Raw genomic sequence first — 26,648 nt, 5'->3', positions numbered from 1 at the left:
CGTGCTCTGCAAACTAAATTCTGTAAAAATAAATAGACAGGAATTTTAATACTCAAAATGATTGCCTAAGAATGTATCTTTCATATCAGATATTTTCCATATTTTCTATGCTCAATACATTTTTTCTTAAAATATTTCAATAATTAGTTAAAACAAGTGACCACTTAGTCAGGTTTTAAAATGTTAGACCTCATGGTTTAAAAATTACAAATTAAAAAGTACGCGAAATGACTAGTCATGCTGCAAATATCTCTAAAAATTAAAAATTTTAAATAGCTAAATGATATCAATACAATTTTTTATATATTTAAGATTAACAGCTACAACCCATATTGAGTTTGAAAAGATAAAACTTAACAGTGAAGTTCAATATTTTAGAGGTTTGATATTAAAAATAAGTTCAAACTTCAAATTGTGCGCCACAAGTTTTTATTTCTTTATTTTATATTTTCCTATATTATATTTTCTTATATTATATTTTCATATAATTATCGTATTGACTGAGTGTTTCCATATTTTTTAATTTTTTACCTGTACCACATAAGAGATTTGAAAGGTTTTCGTAACTATTATCTTTATTACGGCCGAATAGCGCATCCCGCTAACTGTGGCACGAATATTTTAAAATTGTTACGGTTAAGTGAGTTTTTTCAATTTTAATTTCACTTTAAAAATCGGTCTATTTTTGCAGTTCTACAGATATTCGGGTTTTTTCAGTTTATCCAGTTTTTTTCACTTTCAAAACCCACAAACAAAATTCAAAAATAATTAAAAATGATATATTTTTTCTCGTTATTTTTAAGAATCGCATCCGCTACGAACGAAAAATAAAATATAAATTGCCCATTTACTGAGTACATTTTTGCGCAGTTGTTTTCTGAAAATTATTCTTCTGTATACGAACAATTTAATTCGTTTCGATGAGAAATAATTAGTCGCGAAACTAACAGTGCCACTTATAATTTCAGAAAAATTAAAAAATTCTCGTCCGTTATTGAACAAAATGGAATCATTAGGACCATTTTTCAAATATACGTACTTTGTTGAAATTACTATTGAATGTAATTAGATATAAAATAATAAACGCCAATATTATTAGGAAAATAAATTTTAGATTAAGTAAGGCTGTTTATATTTTGTTGTTGAAATTATGTTCATTTTATTGGAGGTAATGGAAGTTATAAGTTTTTTATGCCAGAGTCAATCGAAGACTTGTAAAGAATGTTGAGGAAACTAAATAATAGAATGAATAAGATGGGCTTCGAAATTAACGAGAATCAAAACGAAATTATGGCGTTTAAAGAAAAGGCTAAGAAAACAGTATACAGCATTGTTTTAAACGATGAGAGGATGGAGGATGTTGATAAATAAGTATATCCTAATAGTTTATTCACTAATGACGGACAAATAGATGCACGATGCTATACAGTAGGGCAACCTTGACATTTCAAGAAAGGGACAAAAGTGAAATGCAAGTAATTGGCATGCAACAACTGCTCATCATGTGCATTAAAATGCTAATGGCCAAAGTCAGTAACGAGAGAATCCTAAAAGACTGTGGTGTAGAGAATACACTGTTTGAAAAGAGTGAAAGAAATTTGTTGACATTGTTTGGGAATATTGACAGAATAGAAGTTCAACGACCGACGAAACAATTATATCGAGGTAAGGTAAAGGGTAGCGTATCCCGAGTCCGACCGAAGAAAAAGTGATTAAAATATGTAAATGAGACCCTACTTCTAAGACATATAAGAAGCCATAGAAACACAAGAGCTTGAGTGAGGAAATTCACGGTTGTAAAGGAAGCTACAGAGGTATGCCAGAATAGAAAAGTGTTGCGCAAATAACATTACAGAAGTGCATGATGAAAAGTGTCATTGGAATGTATGACGACCGAGAAGAATAACCTTGGACACTAATAGCGTGGACTGGAAACCTTAATATAATGATTTTGTAAAACTCTTCGCCTGTAGTGATTGCAAGAATGATTGATCAGCGACCTGGATCAAAGTAGTGTTACGGAACGAACGTGTTATTTAAATAAATAACACCATATATCCCTCCACCATATATTGCATTGTGCCACGGTAGGACTTGAGCTTTCATCTCAGGATTTTGATGGCTATGTTGGCGATAGCACTGCTACTGACAGGGTTTCCCATGCCAGATAGGCTGATAACGAATTGGAGAGGGAGTAGGAAGGACACCCAAAGCCATAAATTAAATATGAATAGTATATTCAAAATTTTGAAAAGCTTGTCAGTTCCCAAGGATTGTCGGAGCGCCCTTGAGGACACAGCTGGGGGCCACAGCGTGTGGGTCGATAGCGATATTAAGCTGCGGTATGGACAGGCAGATCTCACTAATCAAACAGCTGGCCAGCAAGAACATCTGCGACAAACGGTAAGCGCTAAAACATCAACTGTGCCTCCTAAGGATGATTTGGCTAGCGCTAACAATTTGTAGCCAACCATCTCGACAGAAATACCGTGAGAGAGCATCAAGTGGGATACTACAATAAAAGAGGAATTGGTGCGTCTCTATTAAGAAAGTCCGAAGTTTGAAGCGAAAATGGATAAAGCATACAATTTAAGAACGAAATTTTCTGTAGAGTATCCTAATACACAAAAAGTCGCACTAAGAGATCCTATCGCTAAGGTGAAGGACATCAGGAATAATCTACACATAACAGGAGACCGAACAATGGAGATTAAACAACAGGTTGATTTGTCGCGGAAGAACAGTGGCAATGAACATCAGTTAGAGGAAGCCGCGTCATACGGTCAAGCAAGGGCAATAGGTGTTATTCCCCTGCCTGTTGATGTTCCAACACCACCACATCCTCCAGAAGTGGATGACGTTATGCAACCAGAGGCGGAAGCAGAGGTTCAGCAACCATAAAAGCAACGAAAATGGACATACCATATGAACAGAGATGTAACGCGCCTTAATTTTTGGCAGAGAAATGTGGGCAAAATGTGAGAAGAGAACATCATAGACTTTTCTTACTTAAATACCCAGAGCTAGTCACAAAAATAAACGAGCATAATTTGGAAGATCAAACACGCTCAATATCTGTAAACAGATTGCTTTCGGCTGTTGAAATAACTGCCATCAAAATGGAAGTGGAACCGCAGCTTCCTATTGATGAACTCCCCTTGGAAGATGTGGACAACGAAGGCTTGATTGAAGCTGAAGGCATAAGTGCTAGGGATGATGAACATCATATACCGGATCGATGAGATACGATGATGTGGATAGCAAAATCCCTTAACAACTCCAGCACCTTGAAAGGATTTTGTGCATGCTTTACTAGAGTTCAGATATGTAGAACCAACACTGAGGCATTTTCTGCCTAAAATGAACCTCACAAATGATCCGCGTGCATTAATTGAACACCTTAAGAGCAAGGTTTTACGTACGTACTTGAACGTAACACAAACTGCGTTAGAAGTGCAAACTCTTTTATACTGTGCAGATGTAGCAACCGTCAGAACGTTGGGCCTCAAGACTAAGCCTGCAAATGCAGTTTTGGTCCCATCAAGGGATCGAAATCCACCATGCAGGATCATTTTGAATATGGATTTCAACAAATCAAGGTGCAAATTGGATCGATTAACTCAATATAAAAAAGGAAATAGATTCAGAAAGTTGATAAACCATGTTACTAAAATTATCCATCCTTGGCACATTAAGACATTAGCACCAGCAATATTGGGTCAGATTATGCCAGACTGCGTCGGTACAAGAATAGCAGTGCACGAAGGCAACAAAGTTGAAACTTTCAAACAGATGAAAGAAGGTTCTCTCGCGAACTGAGAGTAAAGCAAAATAACCAGCAAGACACTGAAGTCCTTCAATGGGAAGATATGACTAACTTCTGGTCAGGTGTTTGGGGAAAAATGAGGAGATGCAATTTGGATACTGCGTAGTTCAAACTGGAGAAATCAAGGACAAGCAATAGCCCTGAAATGCAGTTGACAAACATCACAGCTTCAGATGTATCAGCAGTCTTGAAAAGAGCAAATAACTGGAAAGCTCCAAGTCCGAGCATAGTGCACAACTTCTGGTACAAGTACCTGACGACTGCGCATCTTGCCATAGCAAGGTATTTTCAGAAGATCATTGAATACCCAGATCTGATGACAGGCTTTATGCTCTAGAGTACTGCGTATATGTTACCTAAAAAACCAGACGCTCAAAATCTATCTGAATTTCGGCCGATAGCCTATCTAAAAGCAATTTATAAATGTCTTACATCTATGATTGCAGATAAGCTGTATTATCATTGCAACGAGAATGACATTCTTATAGAAGATCAAAAAAGGATGTTGTAAAAACTCGCAATACTGTAAATAACTATTCACTATAGACGCTGCTGCCATGACTCAAGCTTGTAAGCATCAAAGGAACCTACAGATGGCATGCATTAACTGCAAAGCAAGCGTTTCCTGCCGTGTCGCATGACTATTTGCTTAAATTCTTAAAACTTGACAAAATCTGCCCTCACACTATTGACTTTCTTAGTCATGCGATGAGGTTCTGGGGTACAAGAATCAAGTATTTCGATCATGAGATACCAAGGATAATTAAATCAATACGCCTTACGACGGGTATATTTCAAGGAGATTCCTTTAGTGCACTATGGTTCTGTATAGCTTTGAAGCCATAGAGCAAAGCACTAATCAGCATGTCTCATGGGTTCAGAATTCATGATAATGAGGATGGTCATCAAAAGACCGATCTTCTGTATATAGATGACTCAAAGCTGTACGCTAGTTCAGCCCAGAAACAGCATCAAGTGATCGATGTCACAAAAAAGATTTCCAATGATATCCACATGGAGTTTGGACTAGACAAATGCAGAACAGTGCATTTAGTCAGAGGGGAACTATTCAAAGCAGAGTTTAAGAATAAGTTTGAAAATGATATTAAAGCAATGGTTGCAGGCAAATCATTTAAATATCTGGCTATTCTTGAATCTAATGGTATTCAGCATAGGATAGTTAAGACAAGCCTAACGACCGCCTTCAGTACGAGACTTATATTGATTATATAAAGTTCTGTTAACTCCGCAAAATAACAGGGCAATCAACACCCATGTCATCCCTGTCCTCACGTACTCATTCGGGCTCATCAAATGGTCTAACACCGACCTTGAAAAGTTAAACAGAATCTTCCGCGTAGAAATGACGAAGCGCCGAATGCTTCTATCAAAAATAATATGAAAACAAATATTCGATTGTTAGCATAACAACACAAGATAGGGAAGAATATCTAAAGAAATGATTGAAGTTTTTTATTTTAAGGTAACTCAGGAAATATACATTTACAAACGTCCTTCAAAAATCGGGCGCGCAGCGCGAATGTCGCGATAAGAATGTGTAATTCAAACCCTACAAAACTTTGAGCAGCTTAGTGTTTAACTATAATTAATTAAGTAGAAAAATCAGAATATAAAGACGCATATATATACTAGAATCTAATCCGGTTCCATCCGAGCATTCTAAACGCAAAGAATAAATGTAAATATCCGAGCACGAAGTGCGAGGTAACCCATTGTCAAGCGGTGAAAAAAGTAAATCAAATTCAAATCAAAGTTTTTTGAAATTTAAGAAGCTGGGCTATAATTTATAGGTGCGACATTAAATTATTAATTTTTATACACTCGTACTTACTGATAAAATTAAGGAAAATCACTAAAGTAATAACTATACTACTAATTATGGTCTTCATTTTCTTCAATTTTTAGTGCTTATTAATTTATAATTCAACAAATTGATGAAATTTTATAAAATTATGAGAGTATTTATACTAGTCGTTATCTTCTTTTCCTGAGATTATTTGCTCATTGTCAAATTTCACAATTTTACTACTTTGTTTTCATATAGCTTATCCAAACATAAGATAATGATAAGAAGTTATTAGTCTACTTAACAATAAAACGCGAAAGAGTCAGGAAATATTACAATTAGAAAAGTGACATTAAGAAACAGAAAAAGAAAAAAGAACAGTGATTTTGTATTTTGAGCAGTCGAAAATTACTTTTTGAAATATTTTATTTAGTTTTATTTATTGTACATTGTAGGACTGCATTCTCATCTAGAAAAGTCGAAACATGATTTTCATTTTTACATGCATTTTTTTATCCGTAGCATCCAATTATTTAAACAATAATGGAATCATTATTTGGACGTCTATTAGAAGTATAAGGAAGAAATTTAAAAAAATGTTTTATTTGAGTTTTTGACGTATGTAGGCAATTGAAAATTATTACTTTTTATTCGGGGGCATGAGTTTGTTCAGCATAAAATTGCTAGTGCACCATACTTCTCAGTTCCTAATGTGCTAAAAAAATTATTTAAATTTTCAAATCCAAAGAAAATTAGCCCAAAAAATATTAATGTTTTATATTATTATTGGAAATTTACCATTTTTTCCCTGCATTGTAAAAACAGTGTGTAAAAATTCCTTGAATGCATATTTAAGTTATAATTAGTGTTAAACCAGTTTTCCGTGAGTTTCATATAATTTAAGAAAACCCTCATCAAATGATCGCTATTATAAATTGAAAATCATGTTTTTCCTAGCACCAGAAGCTGTTTTTGTTTAAACGAACTTATCCTATCTAAGAATTCTTGACATAAAAACTATTTTTCTGAGTTAAATCTAAACTTCTTATCGGCGCTCTATTAAAGCAAAGTGAATAACAAGGAGAATAATTAAAAAACAAATATATTAGCCATAATGTTCAATATTGCAAGACATTTTTATCTTCATAAATACTTTTGGAACTATTATATATAAAACAAATACATATTAACAACACTTGCATAAAAATTATTTTATATTTTATATTATTTTATATTATTTTATATTTTTTTATTTTTATATATTTTATATTATTTTATATTTATTATATAAAGATTATTTAAATAATCTGAGAATAGTTTTTTTCATCTTTAAAAATGATATTGTTTATTTCTGTCCGTGAATACTTTTGCAATAATTAAAAAATATAAATAATTAAATGTCTAAAGAATGAAATACTACCCTAGGGGCTCTTAAATAAAAATTTATCTTTGCGTTTACAAAAAGTTTTAATGTTCTCATTCCGAATAAAAATGCAAGTTTTTATGCCTTGAAGACATAAGTTTATCTTTTGAGTCAAATTTTTATGACTCCAATACGTGCGATTTATAATTTCGAGCGTATACCTGCCCTAAAGAAAAGAGTATTTCTAACAGTCATAAGAGTTAATCTTTGTTAATGGTTAAACAATCATATATTTTTATACAATATGTATATTAAATCAACTTGCACAGCCACACAAAAAAGTGTGCGGATCTGGTAACAAGACACACGTATTCCTATGGATTTTGGGGCACTGAATTCAAATTCGGTATCAAAAATCACCCATCACGTCATGGTTGCGCCATAACCTCAAAAAATGACGAAAAATCATGCACTGAGGCAAATAATTTTCAAAATAATGCCAGTTATGCAAATTTTCACTTCAAAAACATGTCGACAACTGTAAAGGATCAACCCTTGCTTGATATCAACTTATTTAACATAACTTTACCCAACAGAACCTGACCTCACCCAACTTGAATTAACAGAAATTTATTGAACTACACGTAATGCTCTGGAAGCATATTTTCCAAGTAGCAAATGTGTGCTACATCGAATGGGTCAACTCGAGCCTAACCTAGAAATAAATCTAACCTAGCCTAACCTAACCTCACGAAAAACAATTAAACTGATAGTGTTGTCCCGTTGTGTTTGCGGTACCGTTTCATTCAGCTTCGGCTTAACCTACATGGAGGTTTAACCTATCCAAGCCTAACAAAACCTGACCTAATTTAATTACGATAAAAAGCAAAATAAAATCTAAACACAAAAGCTAGTACAAATATATCCCTTAAGTTTAAGAAAAGCAGAGAGAAAAAATTTTTGAATAAAACTCTTATTCATTTGCATGTTTAAGTTACAGTTCTGCATTTTAATTGATACAAATATTGTCAGGTTAATTGAAATGGGGTCAATTCTACTTGTAGTTCTAAGTTTCTTCAAATGAGTAATGTGCGTCTAAATTTTTAACCACCTGTAGTACAATGAAATGAATTTTATTGTGTTACAACGGGAACACTTAAGTTAAGTTGTGTTGCGTTAAGCAAAATTTCGTTAGGTTCTGTTAAATTAGATTCATTTGTAGGTTAAGATCGAGTTAACCTATGAAATATAACACACATTTAAGACTGAGAACCGTAGGCTTACATAGCTACACGTGTGGTTGAATTTCATTCTGCTAGGTTAGGTTAGGTCAGGTTTTGATAGGTTAGGATAGGTTAAACCTCTATGTAGGTTAAGCCGAAGCTGAATGAAACGGTACCGCAAACACAACGGGACAACACAATGAGTTTAATTGTGTTACGTGAAGTTAAGTTAGGTTAGGTCAGTTTTTTTTAGGTTAGGATAGGTTTTACCTCTTTGCAAGTTAAGCCCAAGCTGATTCAAACGGTACCGCAAACACAACGAGACAACACAATCAGTTTAATTGTGTTTCGTGAGGTTAGGATAGGTTAGGTTAGGCTAATTTAGATTTATTTCTAGGTTAGGTTCGAGTTGACCCATTCGATGTAGCACACATTTGCTACTGGGAAAATATGCTTCCAGAGCTTTACGTGTAGTTCAATAAATTTCTGTTAATTCAGGTTAGGTGAGGTCAGGTTCTGTTGGGTAAAGGTATGTTAAATAAGTAGATATCAGGCAAGGGTTGATCCTTTACAGTTGTCGACATGTTTTTGAAGTGAAAATTTGCATCACTGGCATTTTTTTGAAATTTATTTGCCTCAGTGCATGATTTTTCGTCATTTTTTGAGGTTATGGCTCAACCATGACGTGATGGGTGATTTTTGATACCGAATTTGAATTCAGCGCCCCAAAATCCATAGGAATACGTGTGTCTTGTTACCAGATCCGCTCACTTTTTTTTTGTGGCTGTGTTATTTACGGATTTTTAACTTTATTAAACTTGGTTTTTCGATGATACCAAAAATGTTGTTTGTTTTTACGCATTTCTAACGGCTTAGGAAATCCTTCTAGAAAGTTACAATTTTTGTTTTTTTGATGAAAATATTTAAGGGTTTACTCGTTCACACCCACGGATTCTGAATTTTTAAATTAAAAATAACTGAATTAATAATTACAAATTTTTCATTCATCAATTTTAATATCATTTATGGGCCAAAACTGGTTCAATAATCTCAGCCAAGACAAGGCTCGGCTTGAGATAAATAAACTCCGTCTCACCTGTAGTGATGATAAAAGTAAGACGAAGGCCTATGTCTCGACTCAGTTTTGAGACACAGCCAGACCTCGATGTTTTGGAGACGAACTCAAGACATGACCAAGTCGAACTCAAGTCGAAGCATTTTTACTCGGGCATGTCAAATGGAAATATTTAACTATTGAAAAAAAGTAGTTTTCAAACTCTTATACATTAAAAATTCAATCAAAAATTTTATTTCAATTTTTTTCTTAAAACTCATAAAAGATATCCTCATTGATGGCGCCTATAATTTTTACTTTATTTGTTGATACGAATAGAAAATTTACTCAAAAATATAGATTCGTTGAATTATTCTTTGATTCAAACTTCATTATTGACTAATCTTTTTTTTTAATCAAAGAGCGTTTTTACTTTCCAGAAAATACTTTTTTTTTACTAACCTTATCTGCGCCCTACATATTTTTTCAACGTTATGCAAGGAAATCGGCAACAAGTTCTGAGATTTCCTAAGAACAAAATTTATTTTAGAGTAAAACATTTTAAATTTGTCAAAAATTAAACCAAGCCTTATTTTAATTCAAATTTTTTAAAAGTATGTGAAATAGCTATATTTTTTGGATCAGCAGGTTACATCAATGAATATCGCATTGAAAATACATTTTTTATCTTTATTAAACGTATCGGTCAATTAGTGAATTATTTGCATTAAACATTATTTATGGATGTATCTTGATGCACTTATTATGAATACAAGCATGAAAGAAACAGCAAAATTCATTTTGCAGGTCGAAATTTGAAAAAATTATACTTTTTTATATTTCAAGTTTCTTCATCATCCTTTTCCATATATTCTGATGTGCTGATTACGAACATTGCTATGTAAATACTTGAAAATGTCATTGTTAAAAGTTAAAAAATACTTTTTATTAACTTTGTGACATAAATTTGACCGCATTTCCAGTATTAAAAAAAAATTACTCGCTTATAGTTGGCTATGTCCCATCTTGACAAAATATTCCTATCAATTATATTTAAATTCCAGTACTTAGAAATAGACTTGTTTTTAATTGCCTACACTATAAATTACCCATGTATTTTGACACACTGGATATTAACATAATTAATAAAATATTTTTTTAGTCGAATTATTTTTGGCGTAATTGTAAAGTTTATTCATAATTTCATCAAAAAATTAAAATTAAGATTTTTATTATGCTTCCATAATGTGGTTATTTGTATAAAATAAATAAATAAAGTCAATAAATATCTAAGTAAATATTATACGTAAGTATAAATTTAAAGAATTTTTGCATATATTTTCTGGGATATTAGCAGTGAAAAATGGTCCAAAATGACCATTATTAAAAAAAAAGTTGAATAATATAATCCAATGATAAAGATAATAACATATATAGATATAAGAAAAAGGAAATCTTATATCCCTAAATACGTAGATTTTCAAAATATAATATAAAGCGTCGTTTGCATTTTATTATTTAAAAAATTGTATTCTTGAACTTATGTTGCTATTAGTTTTATTATACGATTACATTATTCAATTTAATATTGAATTATGGCAATTTTCTCTCAATTTTGCATGTTCTTGTTTTCAACTTGAACATTGATATATTAGTATGTTTTTTAATAGTACATAATGATTGTGCAAGTAACTTTCATTAATTACGTTAAGAAGATTTTTTGAATTTTATACCCACCCCCCTTTAACCCCCACCCTATTGCAAAGATTTTTAAGAATTCTGAGACGCCCACCACATGTGTGTTAAACGATTCCAGAAGATATCAAAGCTTTTACAAATTTTAAACGATTTAAAAATATTAATAAGTATTTTAAAAAATTTCAAGATATTCTAAGATATTTCGAAATATTTCAAAAGAATTCATGGGATTATAAAGGATTTCAAAAGGTTTCACGAGATACTAAAATATTTACAGGAATTTGTAAGGATGTCAGTGGAAGTTAATGGTGGTTTAATGATTTGAAGAAACTTAAAAGAATTTAAAAAAGATTATCGAAAATTTCACAGTATTTTAACAAATTTTAACGACACAAAGTTTACACAAAGTTTACAGGATTTTTTAAGATTTCAAAATATTAAATGGAATTTCAAAGGACTTCAATCGTTTCAAAGACATTTCGGAAGATGATCTATACTTGTGATATGAAGTAATGAACAATATTAAAAAAAATAATTATAGAATGTTCAAAATAGTTACAATGTAATTTGAAGAAAGCCCCCCCCCGCCCCACCCCCAAAATAATAAAAGCCTTTCGTAATTAATGGACGCTTCCCTAGCGTATTCTAATTTTTTTAATTCAGTCAGAAGGTTACAAGAAAGTATAAATGATTATTTCAAGATATAGATATTAAAGCAGATAATTTTAATAAAATATTAGTACCAACTCTCTTCATTTTGATTAAACTGAATTTCTTTACATTTGTCTTAACGAGGCAATTCTATTTAAGTATGGTTTCGAAACATCTCTCGTTAACTGAATCGTTAGACATGCAAATTCCACGACTATATTCATGTGATAAGATCCTATGATGATAACTGACGTTTAACATTCAAGCTCTACTCGCTTATTACTTCATTTGAAATTACCACACTTTAAATCGATTAATCTACAGTGAAGGTTTCCTCTATCTTTGAAAGAGGAAATGAACCTTTATACAAAAATGCCAGGTATGCAAACCTAGCGAATAGTTGAAAACTACACTATGTAACAAATAAAAACCACAATTTTATAATACTTTGATGTTATTTTCTAGATCAATTTGATTCTGTTGACCAAATTAATTTCAAATCGCCCACATAAGCTATGCTCAGGTGACAGAATTTGTTGTCAATCAAATCATTTATTTTTTAAAGAGAATAAGACCATAAGTATCTCACCGCTTTGTACAAAATAAAAAATGGTGACAAATTGATTACTATTTTAATTTTAAAAATTGAAAACAATAGTCAACATTTTTGGCAAAAGTGTGATACTTATTAATACCATATATTTATTTCACTGTTCCTATCTGATTCTGATAAAGTTTCTTATTCTCTTACGAAATTCGTTGTAAAATGCAAAAAAAGTTAAAAACTGACAAAATTGCGGCGGTTTTTCTGAAAAAATTCAGGAAATTTATTCAAAATTCCACCTCTTTTCTAGATTTTCTTCTACAGTCGTTCATGATATTCTGCTCTTTTCTCACGCTCTGGTGATAAGAGAGAATTTTTTTGGCCAGAAAAAAAAATTCACATTTCTGCCAAACCAGCATAAGATGCAAAAAAAGTAAAACAAAAAATGAAATTGTTTTTCTAAAAAAGTTGTAGAAAAATGTCTCTTAAGACTTTTTCGTATCTCGAGTAATTTTCGTACATTTTGCGAAAATATATTAAAAAATCCTTAAAGATTTTTTCTTCAATAAAACAATTGTATGGTATCATAGATAAACCAATGAAGAACATAAACGAACATTCTCAATAACTTTTACATTAGACTTTTTCACGTTATCAAAACTGTTTAATAAAGTTCTTTTAGGGGTTTTCATTACAACATAAAATTGTATTACTGAGAAAAAAAATCTTTCAGGGTTTGAAACATATTTTCTTAAAAATTTCGAAAAAAAACTTTTTTTTATTTTTTATTTTATTTCAACTTTTTGCATATCTTGTTTCGAGCCCCAGTCAAATATAACTATTTATAATAATTATCTCTTTGAATAATTCTAAAAAGTTGCGATTTCACTGGAAATTTTCACATTTTTGGCATATTTTCAGTTGGACCAAAGCAATGATTAATGAAAGGAATAAAGGATTTTTTAAAATGTATTACTCTTTAAAACTATCTTCACCTAGAGCAATGCTAAAAGGTTGCGGGGTTTTCTGAGATTTTTAAATTTTGTTAGGTTTTCATTTGGATTGAGATGATAATTAAATAAATTTCACAAACATAATCTTCTAAGCAATTTACTTGTTTCCAAATAATATTCTCTTTTATGAAGAATAGAAAATTTGTATTTACTGCAGTAAGAAAAAGGTTTTTTTTATTTAAAGAATATTCATTTGGATAAAAGAATAGTTTTATTGCTTTAAATATTTTTTTTTTTTCATTTTAAGGAAATGGTTTTTTGTTCCATTCATAATTTTGCTCTTATTAAAGAAGCTTTTCTTTAGTTTTGGCAACTTCTTAGTCAAATTGAAGTAATAAGTCATCAAATTTAACAAAGTGTTTCCTTGAAAAATGTATTTTTGTTTAAAACCATCTTCTCTTAGATTAAGAGCAGGTAATAATTAATCAATTTTGAGAGAAATAATTTTTTAAACTATTAATTATTGATCCTAATTATATTTTCTTAGAGTAGTGCAAGGAAACTGCGGTTTTCTCTGAAATTTCAAACTTTTTATCCGCTTTTTAGTAAGAGCGAGGTAATAATTAATGAAAGTTAATAAATTATTGTATTCAAACAATCCGTAAATTTTCATTAAATGTAAGTAAACTCCTCTCCCCCAAGGGGAAAGGGGTTGGGTGCTTATATTAAAGAGTGTGCAGTTCCAAATTTTCTATTTTTATTTGATGCAATTATCTAAACTGCATTTTTATGCAATTCTATCTCATTCTATCGATAGGCTTTGAAATGTTTATGGGTAATTGACAAAAAGTTTATAACTTTAAGTCCAAGGCCCACTACATTATTTTTTTTTATTTGAAATTGATAGATAGCTTTAATATGTAATTAACGAAAATCAAAGTCAAGAGTAGAGTTCAATATTTTAGACTTGGTGATTTTTAAATTAACTTTAAAGTCTGTTCCATAAGCTTTTCGTTTAGTCAAGAATCATTTCTATTTCAATATAAACCTCAAAAAAATTATTCAAACTATTAATAATAAGGGGGATTAGTTTGCCTATAATTTTTAGTAACGCTATAAATTGATATCTACCACTGACACGTTTCTTGATCCCTTTATTTTATATTTTCATACTCGTTTGGATTAGGCTTATTAAAAAAAGTTTTAGCCTATTTAGAAAACTCATATGTCTCCATAATATCATTGTCTACAATGGTAAACTTCTTGAAAATTACCCTCATAAGCAACTTCCAATAGGTGTAAATTATTCATCCTCATTTTAAAAATTTTTCAGATTCGAATTACCGTTCATACATCAAAATCGTTAATCATTATTTCTCTATTTTTATTTTAAATATCTACCAAATAAACATTTCAGTTATATTTTTATTGACCATTTTCAAACAGAAGCAACCAAAATTTAAGCACGAAATATAATTTCTTAAATGGATTTATGTTCTACGACATGTTTTATAATACTATTTATAGTATTCATTATCTAATTTTTATAAGATATAAGTACGCCTATGGCCTATTTGAATTACGTAAATATACTTTTTATGGTGCATTTCATCTCGTTTTCTCAATTTCCAATTTTAAGAGCAAGCAGTATATAATTGCAAAATATTGGATTGAAGGTAAAAGTAATCTTTTCACTACTTAACTTGTGTAATAGTTACATAAATTCATATACTATTTGAAGGTATTATAATTAATTTAAGTTATTTCAAGTATTTGTCAAATTTATTGCGGTTTAAATTCAAAACAGCGCATTTACATATCATTGAATTCCAGTTTAATCCCATGACGTGCTCCGCGAAATTGTAAATACACATTTTAATGATGTTAGGATGTTCAAAGTTAAAATGAATTTAATGCTATTTGATGATGTAAGGAAATTTCGAAAATTGATGTCAGCTGAATTTCTTCTGTGTAGTCAAAACTTTAATCATTTTACTTCGAAACAATTTTCTTAAATTAGTTGAGTGAAATGAAAGCAATAACATATAAGTCAAAGTTGGGTAAAGTCGCAAAGTTTTGAATTTAAAGCACTGTCGCTTCTTTTCATTTCCAAAATAATTTTTCTGATTAATTATGAATGTTCTAAACGATGTTGAGCGAGAGTAAACATTAGAATCGGTTATCTTATTCTACTGAGTTATTTGTATGCGTTATCTAATTTTAATTAACTATCTGAATATTATTGCGCATTTTTACTTAGAATTATACTTCATTCTTCATGAAAAATGCCGTAAAAGCTATTTAATTTTTATTTTATTGGTAATAAAAACTAATCTGGTGTAAGCAGGCCTGAGACTATTAATGAGTTATTGACGAGAGATATAAACCATTTTATTTTCTTAAGGTCAGATAATTTATTGTTTTTGATTATCACTGCTATTATGTTTTTACTATTAATATGTAATACATTCAAAAAATCTGAAAACTAAATTAAGTAACACAAAAAACTTGGATTCAAGCAGGAACCGAAAGCAAATTTCATGAGAAATGGCAGACCTGCAAATATTGTTTGATATTCCTTTAAAATTTTGAAATGTATCAAAATATTTTTTAACTATTTTAATTAACTAAAATATTTTAAATCATTTAAAAGCCTATCAATTTTTTCAAGTCCCTTAAATCGTCGAACAGTCTGTAAAAATCGCTTGAAATAAAATTGATGTTAATCCTTAGAAAATCTAGAAATCTTGAAAATCTGTTAAAATAAATAAGAACCAATTCATATCCTTTTGGTATTTTTAAAATCTTTAAAGAATTAATAAAGCCCCTAACATGTTGCAAAATTTCTTAAAATACCTTAGAATTCATTAAAATGTTTTTTATACAAAATTCATTGAAATGAATTGATTTTTAATTAATTTTTAAAAATATTTTTCAGAATTTCTTAAAATTTTGTAAATTCTTTAAAATAATAGAATATCCTATACAAACATAACTAATTAATATTTAAATATCAACCCAGACACTTAATGCTTACCATAACATTACCCTGCTAGCACGTTCCAGGAACGTTCCCTGAGCTTGTAAAATGTCCGCCGCTTGGGAACGTTCCAGTGGAATGTTCCTGGAACGTTCCCAAGTGCCGAACATTTTACACGCTCAGAGAACGTTCCTGGAACGTTCCGAAAGTTCCCATGAAACGTTTCATTACTATAGTAATGGATATAGTAGTGTATCATTATTATAGTAATGCTAAAAAAAATATATGTCATTAACTTAACTTAAATGTTTAAACATTTAGGATATCTAATATATTTTTTTAAGTAATTTTTTCAGGAAATAGTACAAAATAGCTTTTTTACAGTTTTTAAGTTTATATTTCAGAAAGTATCCGATCATCCCAGAAATCCGGAATTTTGAAAAAAATCCAATATTAAGTGGATTCTTAAAAAATTTTGCACAATTTTTCACATGTTAATTTTGTGGGCAACTTCAAAAGCGTGGGTTTTTCAATTGTGACGCATTTGTAGCAGAATCGCGTATACGACTAAACGATTTTCAAAAAAAAAGTAAAATAAAGACCACCCCAGCTTCCATGATAACCTAACCTTACAATGAAGTAAATGAGAAATACGCTAAGAAACAAATATTCTTGAACCAAAAAAAACTTCTTAGATATACATAAAAATTTTATTCCATCAAATTCTTGTTGATTCCACAAAATATTTGATAGATCCAACCAAATTTTTTGGTGGAATCAGCTAAATACTTAATCTATCAAAAGATTAGGTCATTTAAACCAAAATTTTTTTTCTATTAACCAAATATTTTACTGTCCATACTTTAAAGTTGAACACAAAAATTGCTGTTGATTCAACAAAATCGTTTTCAGAATATGGTTTCATGGAAGCATATTTCTACAATTAGGGTTGAAGCTGGACAAAAATACCTCCTAGATCACAAATACGGTTACCAAAGGTTTTTGAAGATGCCACTTGGAAAATTTATACTCATAATGAACATTAATGCAAGGTTGGAACTCAATGCATTATTCAACTTCGCATTCATCTCGGTAGTTTGAAAGTGCAACGCACGGTGCCTGCAGGTGCATCGCATAATGCAATTGACTTTTCGAAGAGAACGCAGCTTAGAATCTTCACATTCCTTTCTGTTCCTATAGAATCACAATACAGTGGCAGACGAACTCTATTACCGAAGAAATGGTTCTTCTGAATATAATATGCTTGTAATTTATTATTCTTTTTCTTATAGTATAATTTCTATACAATTCATCATTCATCTTTGATCAATAAAGATTCGCAGTAGCGAATTACCGCTGTTACCGACGCGCAAACTTATCTGAAACACAGGACATCTAAATGAAGGGAAAGCTTTTATTGGCCACACTGACTCCGTGTGGGATTTAAAAATTAGATGGTATTCAGAATTATATACAAATTATACTTCAGTGCGCGCGGTAGTGTGGTGTTCGTGCGGTGGTGCAGTGGTCATGCGGTGGGTAATGGAGGTGTTATTTCGCGCATTAAGTGTTAGTGATGTGATGCTCGTGCAGTAGCCAATGGTATTGGTGATCGCAACGGTGCTGGTTGGTAGAGTAATGGCCGTGCGGTGACGGACGGTAGTGTTGCAACATTCTATTGTTACTGGTAACAATGTAAGTTTGAATTTGAAGTTAAAGGGTCCCAACCTTTAAGGAGTACCCTGGTCAGGTGAGAAGGTACAAATAGAATACCTTTTTATAGATGAGACAAGGAGCTCGAAGAGAACCTGTATGACAGGATGTCCTTATGGAAAAGTAAAATAAACTCCCTGATAAAAGACTGCATTATATGGTTATCAAATAGAAGTAGTCTTGTGATTTTTCCACTCCGCCTTTCATTCGATTTTCGAAAGGAGAACCATCTCGTTAGTATCAGCGCCGCAAAATGCTGAAAGAAAAGTAGAAAAATATTCTTAATACCCATAGAAGAAAAGAATCTGCTATGAAGCAAGTAAAAAGAAAAAAATCGCTACTAAAAGTCGAGTATCTTAGGTAATTTGCGATGTATAATAATCCAACTTAGAAGGTATGTAGAACTCTCCTAAATACGGATATTGTGTAACTTTGTAAGATAATAATTTGAAATTTATGAAATACGCTATAATGGAGTTTAAACAGACGCTTACAAAAGTTAGCTGGAGGCTACCATTTTATTCCTGTGATTATAAAACTTTTACATTAGATATTAAATAACTTCGCAATGGCTAAATGAAATCAAATTTGCTTTCTACAAACATATAACATTCTAGAGTTATTTTTAATGGAATTAAAATACATTAATTTATGCTGGAAATTTTTCGTTCTCTAATAATAACTTTTTAACAATTTCTAACATGCAAGAAATTTCGTAATCGTAAATAGTTTGTTTCAATATTTTATTTATTTGTGTTAAAAGTAAACAAAGTTGTGAAATCAAACAATGAAGCCCACTGCAAATAGTAGAACATTGAAAAATATATAAGTTTTGTAATAAAAGGAATTAGCGCGGGAATTTTTTTTTTTAATCATTTTGTTAGTTCGATAAACAAATGGATATTTCAGAAAAATATACCAAATTAAATTAGCACGCGTATTATTTGTTTTCAATTAAACAAACGTTGGGCAAAATAAAAATATTACTTATAAACTATTATGGCATAGGCCCGCCAATTTTTTTCTTTTTTTTTGCGTAAAATATCAATTTTATTTTCCAGTAGAAAAAAAAATATTTATTAAACTTATTCATTAATCTGATTCCTTCTTTCAAAAAGAACTTATTATCATAATTTTGGACTATTCTTACTTGGCTTGATCATCTAATTTCACAAGTTTGATTACTTTTAATGTAAACTAATAAGGTTATAATATAATACTAAATGGAAAAGGTATAAAATTTCAAATCACTATTGGATATTATTCAAAAATTTATATTTCTAAAGTAAAAAGTTAAAAAGAATGTATTAATGTTTCGTTTTTCCCATTTCCTTTAATATTCTGGAAAATAAGACAAGGTAAATAGTGGTAGTGACTTAGAGTCGAATGCTAGAGGCATATTGCTTCGTTTATTAAAACATTATTGATTTATTTTCTGAAGTAGTTGAATTATCGCCTGCGGCGAAATGAGCCTCCATTATTATCTATAAGCTGTCTGCTTATATTAAAATCACAATAAAATTTAAATTGAAAAAAGGTATTTTAAGTATTATCCATATCAGTAAAATATTTCTAAGAGGATTGCTAAACGCCTAGAGCTTTAATTGTAGCAATTGTTACCCATTAAGGATTTGCAGGTATATACAGTCAAGTTAAAAGTTTCGTTATCTTTAACACAATTTTAGGTGAGACTCTTTGGGGTAAATAATCAGCAAATAGGTAAGATCATAATTGTTTATTTAATTTTAATTATTTGCATACTTATTTCTTTTCTTCCTCTTTAGACAAAAGTTGTTAATTTCATTCGAATTTAATCTACAAGTGGGTAATCTATTCCTTCAAAGTTTTACCAGAATTTTATTTATCACTTTTATTAATAAATATTATTTGAAGTGAAACTCTTCAATAGCCCTCCCTTCTACATCCCTTCCGGGAATTGACGCCGCGCCGCAGGTAGGTATAACAGTAGCTGCGCGAGGTGCGCGGGATATGCGGCTGTAACTCAGGCGAGCACTCAGGCGTGAACAAACAAAAGCAAAGTGGGCTATAATGAGTTAGTTCCCACCCAACGTCAGCCCCAAAATGGGCGCCATAGAAGAGTTTCACTCTATTTAATTGTTTACTTCAAAAACAGGATAACCTGAAATGCTTCCATCTATAATCCCTGATTCAAATAATATTTACAAATCCTAACGAATAAAATTGCAAGGTATCTTTCAAGGAATAGGAGATTTTTAATGAAAGCTGAATAGAAAGAACAAATTTTGCCCAAAGCGAAATAAAAAATAAAAATATGCAAATAACTACATTTAATTAATCAATCATGAGCCTTATACTTTTGCATTATTTATGCTTAGGTTTCTCTTCTAAAATTTCTTGCAAAAATTGATAAGCGTTTTACTTTTACTTTATAAATCAGGTTATAGATTTAGTAATTCTAAATCTGACTCTATACCTAGAACATTCTTACGGTAGTTTTCGTGCCAAAAGTCAGATATTTAAAAAAAAAAGTTTTTCTGTAATTTTAAGAATCAGCCTAATATTACTGATGATTTAATTTAAAAATTAAAAAAATCTTTTAAAGGTCAAAATTTTAAAACTTACAAAAATCATTTGTGTTAGTAATGTGTTTTGCCATTTAATTTTCTCATGCTACCATGTCTCACCAATTTTTGAGAAATTGTTTGATATCAATAAATGATGATTTTCTGATGATTATTCATGTTTTAGGGAAAACGTTCTCTATAAAAGTCTTTTTTTCTGATTTAAACTGTAAATTTGTAAAAGAAATAAATAAATTTGAAGACTTATTTAAAGACTATTTACTTATTTTCACAACTAAAAACATATGAGTTGTAGAAAAAATATTTTAAAAAAAAGTTATGATAAAGAAAATTCAACCCGTTTTTAAAAATTAGTTAGAAGACACAAAAAAAAATTTTCCGTAATTTTTAAACTTTCGCGATATAAAATAATTTTTTTTTTCTTTCTCAAGAAATAAATAATATTATTATTTAAAAATAGATAATTTTTTTTACATCTGAGAAAATTTATAAATTATAAATGTAGATAATAGAATCTATTAAATACGACATTTATTATGATCTCTTACCTAAATTTATAAATGATATTACTATATCAATTCTGAAAGACATAGAAAACTTTTTTCACGAGATCTGATTTTTAGCACATTTAAGTTGCCGGATTCCATAAGCATTTATCGTCAATTTTCAAAACAGTTTAAAATTTTTATCTCAAAAGCAAACATTTTAATAAGAAATTGGAAGAGTAAAAAAATATGAACATTTTTGTTTGAACAAAATGAATAGATTTTTACCTGAAGCATTGTTAATGCAACTTCCTCCAAGATGGTGCATCATTTCTTAGTCGAAATTTAATTAACTAAATTCTTGATTACAAATCATATTCATTAAAAAAAGTGTAGACTGATAGGATATATTGGATAAAAGGAAAGAATATAAGAAATAAACTATACACAATATTATGCAATATGTACCAATTTCAAGTTAAACGCGTCGAGTTTATACATATTGGCGAAGAAAAGGGCAAATAAAACCTTAATAACATCTTATTGATGACTTATTTTAAATAACTCTTTGCATGGAATTTTTTAATATCTTCCTGAACGAGCATCCTGCTGCAACTTTTTTATTGTTGTTGAAAACACACTCAACTTCCTGTAAGCTTGAAAATATGAATGCATAATTTCTGCAATGTTGCAGGTAAAAGTCGATGCATTTTGTTTAAACGAAAATGCTGATATATTATTTATTCTTTTAGGTGCAAAACATCATGAGGAATATTCCCTGTAAATTTCATCCTAAAATTTCAAGAATTAACTTAATTAAGACAGAATGAATTTTAAAAAATAGAAAAATTTTATTTCTAAATAACCGGATTTTCAGGATTACTTCAAAAATGTAAAAAACTGTCAACGGATTTTGATAAGAGAACTCGGAGATGGCATATCCGACCTAGTAACCATTTGGCACCAGGTAACACCGCTACGGTTTCGATCCGATTGAATTAGGGTTAAAAAGGTCTTGAGGGCAAAAACGCTTCTGACAGAATAAGCTCCCTATCAACGTTACGCAATATATTACCAGTAGCGTCGCTTTATCATTTTATAGAAGAGCGCCTACTGAATTGTATATAATTTGGTATATAGTTAAGGAAAAATATAAAAAGTATCTTTCTCGATTCAGTTTTTCCAAAATCTTTTAGTATGCTCAAATCTGCCCTTTCCTTTTTCCACATCATATTTCACCTACTTTCTCTCCTCTCCCATAATTTACCTCTTATTACTTCCCCTACCACCCTCTCCTCACTCGTCTCTTTCCCCATCCCTTGTTTACTTCCAATCCGCTGCTCACACTCATTCATATATTACCCCTTTCATCAATTTCCCTTCTATCCCTACCCTCACTTCCAATACTTCCCCTGAAATCTCTTACTTTCCCCTCTCTTACACCATCCTTTCCTTCACTTCCTCTCCCATCCCCTATTACCCTAAAATCACTTCTCCAACTCCAAGATTCATCTCCTACTTTTCCTTTCATCACTTATCTTAATACCCATTCTTCCTCTGCTCCCCTTCTAAAAATTTCCCCCTCTCTACCTAATTCCTCTCCCTGATTATGATCATTTCTCCAGTACCCCTTCCCTCTCTTCCCTACTATCCAAACTACACTTTCACTCACTCCCCTCACCTCTTACATTTACAGCTCCTACTTTTCCTGTGCCCACGTCCTTAACCACCATATTTCCTGTACTCTTTACTCACTTTTGTTTTTTTTTTCCGTAAAAAAGGAAGACAGACGAACATTTATAGTACCTACATTAGAGTTCCCGAAAAACAGTTTTGTTTTTTAATTTTGAAGACGCTACCCATAAAATTTCTTCCGTTTAGAGAAGAAATACGCCCAGAATAATTTTTTTTTAAAGAACAAACAATAATTTGGAAGTTCATTGGAGAATAAACCAAAAATACAGAATTTGTTCTATCATAAAAACAAAATATTCTCTTGAAGAAAAAAATTAAAAATATTCATACAGGGTAACAGAAATGAATATTGAATTTAAAAATACGCTAAAAATACAAATTTCTTACAGTGAAAAAATTCCCAAAGTATTTTACAACCTTACTTAACTAGCTCACATAATTTTCAAGTAAATAATAGACATACATACTTATATTTAGACGACGCAGAAATCTTTAAAGTATAAAAAATGAATATTTCTTGTGTGTTTCGAAATAAAAAACTTTTTGAGTCACCTGGTATAAATATTTTAAATTTATTCCTTATGGAGAATATCCTTCTGAGATTAAAGAAGAAATCTGTATTGAAAATACAAATTTTTGTATACATGATTTGAGTATGTTTTAAAATGTGCTGATCACAGGAAAATTAAAAATACAATTCATCTGAGATCTTCTAATGTCGACTTGTTAATGCGGCTGGGTAATGTGTGCGGTTTAGCTTTCAAGACTGTACAGTTTCATTACGAGTATAATCTGGATCAGTATATACCTCCTCCTTATCAAAGATTTCAATACATATTGAGAATTATTTCAAATCAATAATTATCTAACTACAACTATCACGTTTTCTAAATACTAATTATTATAATAACTTTTACATAAATTAAGATTTTTTTAGTACCTTGAGGTAATTTGGAATAGGAATTCTAGAGGCTATACAAAAATTAAAGTAAATTTAATTTACTGCAAGCTCTCAATGTTGAAATACTAATTAATTACAAGTTTTTCCATAATCTGGTGCTAGAGAATTGTTCAAATCTTTTTAAAGTGAGCTTATCAGATGCAGAATTTTTTTAAACTCTTTTTATATTCCTATTTTTTAAACTGTGACTTCACATTTAAAATACGCTACATCTACCCCGAATTAGGAACCTTTAATTCAGTTCAAATCACTTGGTACATTATTAAGTTTAATTGTACTTCATTTGATTCCATGTAAAAATCATTTAAAATCAAATTAAATTAAATCATTTATATCATTGAATTGTATTGCGTTTATATAAATTTGAATTCCAATTCTAATTGATTCTGCTCAAATTTCTTTACATTTCCACTGAATTTCTTTAATATTTCTACTCCATTTCATTCCATTTATATTCTTTGCATTCTATAATATTACATTGAATTCCAATTCTATGTAATATTATGGAATTTAATTTATTTATACCAAATTTTAAATTTAAAAGGGTTATTTTGAACGCGACACAAGGTAAAATAAATTAAGTTTGTAAATAATTCATGTTTTTTTTCCAATATAAAGCAATAACTTGCATGTCGATAATAGGTTACCTCACGCTTCGCACTCGAACATAATTACACCTCACGCTTTGCGCTCGGATATTTATTCTTAGCATTTGGAATGCTTGAAAAAAAACTTTATCAAAAAGATCTCTTTTAGATGGCAGTATTTGTGTGCGTCTTCACATTGTGTGTGTTTCTCAAAGCTCTGTAGGCTTTGAGGTACACGTTCTCATCGTGACACTCGCGCTGCGCGCTCCATTTCCGACAGACATTTCTAAACAGGTTTTATTGGATTTTTTTCTCGTAACTTTCGTCGTTTTTCCACACATTTTTTTATTTTATTTTTTTCACGAATAAAACAAAAAGTACGCGTCCTATCAAGAAGTGATTCTTAACGAAATTTTAGATCTATTTTGGGATAACCATTTTTATTAATTCGTCTTTTTTCGTATCCTACATACTTTTTCCACAAAATGGAATTTTTTAGTTTCCATTATTTTTTGTGCAATCGAAATTTGAATTTTCGATTTTTGAAGAAAATCCAAATTTGGTTATGATAATCTTGCAGGGCTTTCAAAAATAAATGTTTTTCTTTTTTTCAATTTTTTTCATATCGTACGTTTTTCGGCTTCAAATTTTGATTTTCGATTGATAAGAAAAATTTTGAAAACGCTATAACTCTGAGAATTTTCTTTTTATCGAAAACTCAGGAGGATTAATTGTTTATTCTTTTTAATATTATAAATATCCGTACATAGAATTTTCAAATTCAGAAAAAAGTGGTCTCAAAAATTTTCAAAATGTGCTCACTTTTTATTTTTTCATGAAAAATGGCTGGTTCACGAACTCGTTCTTTCTTTTAGGACCTAAAAAAAGTGTGCCAAAGATGAGTTCGATTCGTTCATTTGTTCGAGAGTTATCGTGTTTATGGACGAACGGCTGAACGGACAGAGAGACAGACGCCATCGTAAAAACCTGATTTTCGGATTCAGGGGGTCTCGAAACGTGGAGATCCGTTAAAAAAGTGTGATGTCAATTTCACACAATTCTAATACTTTCTCAATCATAAATGATGAGAATGTAAAAAATTATTAATTGCGTTATGTTGAATGTTTGGATTTCGCACTGTCTAAACAGGATATAATTTCTGTAAACCTCATAAACATTCTTCATGCGCTTCAAAGCTACAAGGGGTATATAGTCCAAACCATTTTCTGAGTAAGATATTTTCACGTCTGAAAATCACCCAAAAACAATAGTTAAGAAATTTAGTAGAAAATTTAAATATTTAATCGAAAGATTGATTACTTTGTTAAAAATTCCTTTTTTTAAATTTGGTTATTCATCATTTTTGTTAAAAATTAATTTCTTCGGTCGAAAAGTTAACTATTTTATTTAAAATTTATTTCAGTTGAAGATTCAATTATGTGATTGAAAATTTGTTTCTTTTCTTGACATGTATAAAAGTATAAAGTATAAAACTAAAAAAATTATAACTTAAAAATAAGCCTTATTTTATTAGCATTTTTTGAGTTCTAAATATAGGATATTTTTTCAAGGTGCCATATTTTAAATTAAAATATTCAACATAGGATTTTTAAATTGGAATTTAAACACATTGAAAGTTGGGCCTCTGACTTAAAATCCTCTAAAAGAAGAAATATCTTCTAAGTAGCAAAAAAGATTTTAAAAATTTGATACGTGTTTGAGAAAAACATGATATATTACTAAGCAAAATTTAGACTTTTAACCCTCCACCGTCCTTGTTATTTGTACTACCTCCGCCATCCGAGTAGATCACCTGTGTCCACGCCTCCTCCAACAATACAGTTTGCGATAAAAAAATAATTTGAAAATTCTAAGTTATTTTTCAAATCCTCTATTTTATCATTCAGTTGTTTGTGAACATTCAAACAGAAAGTTTCCTGTTTTAAATAATTATTTTTTCCCTAGGGTAATGTACCCAATTGTTGGCAGTTTAAGGCAAACTTCAGGCTTTGAGAAAGTAGTTAATGTCAAAAATTGTATGTGTGATAAATGTAATACTAATATGCACAGTGCTACTATAATAGGTTATCAAATTCTAAGCTTCATTTACCTCAATATATATTAGAAACTGTAAAAATAATTGAAATTAGCTCATTTGCCTAAAAATTTTATTCTTGGCAGGGTTGAGGCAATTCTTGGCAGGAGTGGCCCCAATTATTGGCACCTCAGTCATATGAAGATAAAATGGTGAAGAAATCAGATTAAACTAAACTTTAATAGTATAACTAAGAAGTGAATTGTGAAGAGAAACATTTTTGATCAATTATTTTTCATTGACAAATAAATAGTTTGGCTAAAATTACTTAATTATCCACATCTATCTCGTTTATGTTCAGAAGTTGTGATTCTCCGCTTCCTTTTGACTGCTTCAGCAGAATTAGTGGAATCGGTTTTTTTCAAAAATTGATTTTCTTTTTTTTAGTGTCTTTTTAAGCTTTTAACTTCTTTTAGAAGCTTTTAACTTCCTTTTTCTTGTAACTCCTT

At 30.3% G+C, this 26,648-nt stretch overlaps 1 protein-coding gene across 3 annotated transcripts in view; it reads left to right on the top strand.

The window, feature by feature from the left end:
* Positions 1–26,648, top strand: part of LOC117178880 (glutamate receptor ionotropic, kainate 2-like) — a 461,802-nt gene that overhangs the window by 107,129 nt on the left and 328,025 nt on the right. The window contains exon 1 of one of the 3 annotated variants that reach the window (XM_033370403.1): positions 17,268–17,365. The exons of 1 other annotated variant lie outside the window; for it this stretch is intronic. The gene's annotated coding sequence lies outside the window, so the exon portion shown is untranslated. Of the gene's footprint in view, positions 1–17,267; positions 17,366–17,698; positions 17,795–26,648 lie in introns of those variants that run through there. One more of the 3 variants, XM_033370404.1, reaches the window with a different exon arrangement.

The sequence above is a fragment of the Belonocnema kinseyi genome, chromosome 8 (genome assembly GCF_010883055.1).
Source record: "Belonocnema kinseyi isolate 2016_QV_RU_SX_M_011 chromosome 8, B_treatae_v1, whole genome shotgun sequence".
Lineage (NCBI taxonomy): Eukaryota > Metazoa > Arthropoda > Insecta > Hymenoptera > Cynipidae > Belonocnema > Belonocnema kinseyi.
This window is presented reverse-complemented; position numbering and strand designations above follow the sequence as displayed.